The following is a 7,038-nucleotide window of genomic DNA, read 5'->3' as shown; positions in this document are numbered from 1 at the left end:
TTCCCACAATTCCAATGAATACTAGGTAGCTTGATGAGCTAGTTGGGCGTCCAGTCCAGTTTCATCTCCAGGGCAGCCAACGCACAACTGTCAGTGCTGCACAGAGAGCGGCAGTCATACTACTCATCCTTGCAACTATTTGCCCTGACTCAACATCGTCAGCTTGGTGAGCCATACTCAACGGTTCGATGTGAACATTGTCTCCTGCCAAGCAGTTTCCTGTGAGAGTCAGAGTATCACCGTGTATGTGGCATCTTGTTCGGATGTTTGACAGACTCACCTTTGAGTCTGTCTTGAGTTTGCGCGGACTTCCAATGAGTCACGCATGCTAGAGTATCTTGGGGGCTGTCGGTCGTCTTTTGTTGGACACGGATGTAGGTACACAACAAGTCATTGCAAGGTAACCAAAGATTGGGTGATGCCACAAACCGTTTTTAGCTAGGCCAGGGAAGGTTGAGCGGCTAAAACCTTTTCTCTGCCTAGATTCCCCAGAATATCATGCGGTTGCGGATCAGAGTTTAGTGAAATGATCAAAATTCGATCGGACGTGTTCTCTATTGACCTTGATCACACGTCTATCGCGATAAATATTGTTATTGTTTCTTCACAAATCACTACAGTATGTGAACATGTGGTTTCCACTGGGTCTCTTCTGGAATCTTCTAAGGATCTCGCAGAAAGAGTTGGAGAGTTTCACTGGGGAGAGGAAAGCCTGGGTTTCCCTCCAGCGTCTGTTACTTCCAGTTCTGAGCTGCGGACAATGCATGAATGAATGTGTTGGGTGTGTCGAGTCCATTTTTCCTGGATTCTAATTAGTGTCGGGCAACCGATCGCAAGGTCTGGAGTGAGATAAAACCTTAAGCCAATGAACTGAATCAGGCAAACGTCTCGTGCTAATTTTAAGGATCCGTATCACAAACATTGGGTCTTCCGCAGTGAACGGAGCGCAGTCCTGACAGCCACACTCGGTTGCCTTACTGTGCTGTTTGTATATTTAGCTGCCCTGTTCCACTTCCTCCACTGCTAATGTTGGGAAAGCACACAACAATACAGCCGTAATTCTGACCTCCCCTCTTTTCCTCTGCTATCGGCTTCTCACCATCTTCTCCGCCCTGTGGCACCTTCCCTTGAGTCGGTGGTCCCTTGTTCACTTTCCGTCCCATCAAAGCCTTCTTTGAGAAAGAAACCGTGAAGTGACTCACATGACCCAGGCAACGCAAACACAAACTTCCCTACGCTGGAATTAGACTAGAATACAATCCGAAAGCCAAAGCAAAAAAAGGACTATTAGTGAGCAAAATCTGAATCACGCCTTCAGATGAAAATAATAGCTCCAGTGACTCACACACACACACGCACACACACACACACACACATATTTCTGGCTTCATTGTTCCTTCCACGTTTTGTCTCCATTTATGAGCTGTTCAACAGTTTACTCTGCTGGACAGATTAGGTGACAGAGATAAGATGTAAATATTCTCATTTGATTTTTTTTTTTTAAGACTTGAACATGGTGCAGATCAGATATGGGACCTGTGAGTTCTGGGATCTCTCTGTATATTTACACTCATTAGGAACACCCTAATGGGAACGCTCATTACAAGCCAGGAATGGAAATAGTTCTTTCATCAAAGTTCATACAGCTTCATGGGAGAATAGTTTTTTTTTTAATTTGTTTATTTGTTTTTCTGTTGTTGTATATATAATGTATTGGCCCTGCCAATAGATTTAAAAAAGAATAAGAAAAATGTGTCAGATTACCAAACACTTTTTACAAACAGCTTGAAAATTGTCATTCTTCATGTTGTGAGCTATATAAAAAAAAATTAAGGTACATTAATAGTTTTTTACAGAACTAGATTAGGACCACTCAAAAATAAAATGCTGATTTTTTTTCTCAAAATTTTGACTTTCATTTTCTGAGATTAAAGTTTTTTTTTTTTTTCATTGACCCCGTTCCTCTTCCATAGTTTTTCATTGAGGAAAAATCTAAAAGAATGACTTCATTCTTTAAGTAATTCTTGAAAAGAATCAAGAAAGTGACTCCAATCTCACTTATTAAAGATCAACATTGTCACCAAATAAATGAGATATAAATAATTAGCCTTCTCGCTGAGGTTAAAGTTAGGACATTCCTACACCTGATAATTGCTAGTTTTGTCCTCATTGCTTGAAGTAAATGCAGTCAGACTCTTCTGGGCATCTACCAGTCTATCAGCAGTTAGATATTTGAAGGGTTTCTTCCATGTACCGCCTTTTTCAGGTCAAACTACAACATCTCAATGTCAACATCTGGATCTTAAACCTCAGTTTTATGGATTCACTCGTATGTCTTGAGTCAGTAGTTGTGTTTCCATTAACCATAAAATTGAGCAAAACGAAAATAAATTAGCTTGACGGAAGCTCTGTGGTGATGTCCAATAAAAAAAAATCCGATTTGACTCCCAATTGTCCACAGAACGTCACTCCAGGTGAAGTTCTCGTCTTTGTCTATGTTCTGTTGGACAACTTTGACCTCAGCGGGTCAACTGAAACGCATCCGCCATGGCGGTATTTGCCGAAACGTTCGCCGCTGGACATCTGAGAATATCTAGGCAAGACTGTCGAGACGAGATCAAAGCCGGTTGCAGAGGTTGTGTGTTAAGTCTGTGGCCCGAGTTTGAACTTTGCCTCATCCTGCCGTGGTGACAGAGGAAGCTGGCTGAAGCAGCAGAGAGGGGGAGAAAATCACACGGCGAACTAGATCAGGATATTAGACAGGAAGTACATCAACTCTTCAACTCATCCCTGAATGCTGGGAAGGACACGGCTAATGATGAACGATGACGACACCAATGGATAAAGGATTTCAATACTTAATTATAAATTTCAAACTGATTAACTTAACTGGCTCTGTTTGAAACCTGACCTGCTTCCAGGTTTATGAACGTCAGAGTCTTTCGGAATCGAAATTCCACAAATTTCCAGAAATTAGATTAGTTTGGTTCTCACTGTAGCAACATTTTATCTCCACGTCCTTTTAGGGGATGTGATAAAATGGGAGATTTCTGCAAACAAGCATGCACAACAAACCAAACCAAGTTTTCTCTCTAAATGAACAAAGTTTGGCATTAAGGATGGTTTTTAAAACTACAACAAAAAAAAAAACAATAGTTAAAAGGTTTATTGCCAAGGCTAATAACATAACCTCATAGTGATGCTGTCTGAACTTATCTAAGGTTGTAGCAGCAAAGAGATTTTCTTACCAAGTGGCTGCATGAATATTCATCCACTCGTCGTTGGAAATATAACATTAAATTTCCATTATGATCTTTTAATTAGTCCATGGCTCTCGTTTGAGCTCACAGGTTTGGTCAACAGCCAAAAGCAATAACTAAAGATTTTAATGAACATTTTAATTAATGGTTCAATAGGGAAGTGCATAATTGTGTGACAGGGAAGTGATGGGTATTTCACTAGACTATTTTTTTCAAATAAAAATCTGACTGTGCCCCCTGGAGAACCAACATTTTGCTAGAATTAAAGCTGCCAGATCTCATTCCCTCAGCATAATGCTGCCTCCACCATGCCTATTGGGCAAGATGGTGTGTCAAGACTGATTTGCAGGTTAAGTTTTCCACCACATTGTGTTTACAATGATTATGTTAGTGATCAATTATTCTATTTATTATTCTGATGATGAATCAGGCAAGCGAATAAAAAAATTGGCACACTTTGCAACTTTTTCATTTAACTGCTTGTGCTTTTTTAAAAATACAATACTGTAAGTACTGCATGAAATAAGTAATATTTGATATCTACGGCATTTTAATAACAACTGAAGTTAACATAGTTACTTGATTGTGCTATAAAATGCCTCTATGTGCCCCTTTAATTCATAAACATGCACTTTGTGGTGGTCCATAACATTAGTGCCACATACAGTATATTTAAGTTTACAATTCCAACATGATAACTGCTTCAAAAATGTAAAGGTTGCACGTTTTTGTTGCGAGGTACCTTTATGCCAACTACAAACAAACTTGCAGTGTAAAATCATTCGACAAACAAAACGTGTATTGATGTTTTTCAACAGAGAGGGTTTGCTTTGGAGACATTTTCATATTTACCTCTTTAGCAGCTTGACAATTCATCTCTTTCTATGCATCGAGTTGTTATGACGCAAAAAAAACAAAACACGGTCCATCTCCTGCATGTATCTGTGTCATGGACAGCTGTGAAAAGCGCGGAAATGTTTGACATTATCACACCTGCAGAAACTCACGCACGCACGGACGCGTACGTGTTAGAGGTACGTCTTCTTCCTCTGTTACATACCGGGAATGTCAAAGTTGGAGCTCTGACAGCGAGCAGCTCTGTTAACCTGATACAGACACTCATAGGAGTACAGCGGGGTCATTGCTGTGGAGAAGGGGTCGTGCTTCAGTCTGTCGGTGACTCAAGTGACCCCTTAGTCAGGCCTATCAGTCTGCACGCTGCAATGAGGCTTTAATTAGATATAACTGCTTTGCCACTTGTGCTTTTACGGTGAATTCTGTCCCACTAATGATGTTTTTGTTTGCACGAAAGAAGAAAAACCTTGAAAGCAATCGAGCCTTAAGTTTATTCTTATAGAGATAAATATTGCTCTACAACGGCAGCATTTTACACGGGCAGGTATTTATGAGTACATGTTTGTGTGAAGTCCAGAAATAGCCCCCCACCGAGATGCCTCTTTCCTCTGTCTTCCTAAACCGCAGAAGAGGAAGAATCTGCCTTGACCCCCAGGTTTCCGCGACGACTTGTCACAACGTGACCCGAAAACAAAATGTGGGAGCTTCCCGGAAAACACCCTCCGTCTCTGTCTGCTCTGGAAATGAGCGCAGATTGGTCTTTTGTTTCAAAACAAGCTCATCTATAATGATTTGCCACGCAACAGGTCAAAGCGCCGCTGCTAATGCCAACGAGATAAAAACCTAAGAGGAGAGAACGTGCGTCTGCGTCCTTCCAGCTTGAAAATTTGGATTCCATATTTACTAGGGCCCTGGACTTTAACGCCAAGACTCTGAACTCAAAATTAAATTAAATTAAAACTTTATTTATTTTGAACATGTAAAATGTCAAAATGGTGTGTTAAGACAAAAGAAGAAAACAAAAATAAATACAATAAAGCATATAAATACAAACCTTTTATATTGCTCAAAAAGAAGTAGAAAGGAAACAAAGCTTGTTAAATCTTAATGTTTGTTGGATCTTAAATCGATTAATTAATTTTGATTAATTACTCGCACAGATTTTAACACGCTACAAATATTAGCACAATAAATTGCGTTTCTTTACAAACCAAACTCCAGAGACGGAACCTTTGTATATCTGGTGCTCTCGTAAAGGTGACGCTCGAGCAACATCGACAAACGACAGCAAGCTGCTTCTCTTGGCACAGTGCATGGCACAATTTCAGCGCTAAATTGAGACTGTTGAGCACCTGGCGGTGGCTACTTCCTGGTCGCAGGAAGCTGCATCCACTCCAAAGCTAGCTCCTGATGCGATTAATGACGGGCTGGTACGCTAACCGAGCAACCATTACCGCTAACCGAGCAACCATTACCGCTAACCGAGCAACCATTACCGCTAACTGAGCAACCGAGCAACCATTACCGCTAACTGAACAACCTAGCAACTGAGTGTCCGGCGCTAGCAAATGAGAAGAGCGTAGTCACTTGTGTTAGCTTTGGAGATGCTAGTGACTAGCATGCTTAGGCTGGTCACTTGTTGCATTGCCTAGTGTTGGATAGACAAACGTTAGCACTGGATATGTTGGCCACTAGCGACTCGTTTCTTCTTTAAAGAAAACTTAATCAAGACAATTGTTAGCATCTCTACATTAGATGTAGCTAGCTTAGGAACAGATATATCCTTCTGCGTCAAGGAAGTAGCAACCGATGGATAGGGTAGTCTTAACTTGGCACTGAAACCGCGCCATAAATAATTTTTACTCAGCTACACTAACAAGCAGAGGATATGAATACTTACCAGAGCAAGGCAGAAAAAAGACTTCATAGGACAGTTAGCGTACGTGTGATTTCCTGAAAATGCAAAGAGGCCACACATTTTACCGTTAAATAGACCTGGGCAAGGAAGTTTGTTGGCAAAGACACAAGATGTTGAAGAAAATCTCCTGAACACCACAATTATCTTGACAGTCTAATAATACCATCAGTCCTATGCAAAAATTTAAAATAAAACTTTAAAAGTGTTAGAAAACTGTTGATTAAAATCACTTTAGGAAGTTACAAGCAAAGCGTCACTGCAAAAACTCAAAGTATTACGGGTCTACTCTACTGCAAATATGTTAAAATGAGGCTATCCTCATTTCTATGCAGGCTATCCATACATCTCTTCACGTCCAGAATTTGACTTCTAAGACCAGAATTTTTGCAAAGCAAATGACCCCTGAACACAGTCACAGCATAAAAAAAAAAGATGATAAGAATCAGCCTCCTATTCACCAGCCTGCTGCGTAGCTGGTGATAATTTGAGAAATGCTTATTTGCATATTATTTATGCTGATTTTTTCTTCTGGTTTAGGCAGACAACAACAGACAACAAAAATAAAGTAAAATAAAATCCTTAATATATTATTTAGCCCAAATTTATTTTTTATACTGGAAACACTATAAAAAAATAATAATAATAATAATAATCTTCTTCTGTTTGCAAAGCTCCCACACTAAGTCCAAGCAATAATCCAGATTGCAAGAAATCATTGTCCCCTTTTCGTCCATGCTTTCAATTGCTTTTAGCATGAATTTAGTCGTACAAGTTGGATGTTTTTCACGAGTAATAAAAGGAGCACAGCTTCTGCACTATTTTTTCCATAATGCTTAGAACCCAAATTTACCATCATTTTTAGAACAACAGCGGCCAAAACTGAGAGACGCCTTAACAGAGCTGCAGAGAATCTGAGGGAAAGTAGTTTGGCATCACCTGATGTCCAACATCACCTGATGTCAAACTATTTTCACCTGATGTTCAGGTGATAATAGTTTGACATCA

This window comes from Xiphophorus hellerii, chromosome 5 (assembly GCF_003331165.1).
Source record: "Xiphophorus hellerii strain 12219 chromosome 5, Xiphophorus_hellerii-4.1, whole genome shotgun sequence".
Lineage (NCBI taxonomy): Eukaryota > Metazoa > Chordata > Actinopteri > Cyprinodontiformes > Poeciliidae > Xiphophorus > Xiphophorus hellerii.
The sequence above is the reverse complement of the archived record's forward strand: the minus strand, read 5'-3'. Positions refer to the sequence as shown.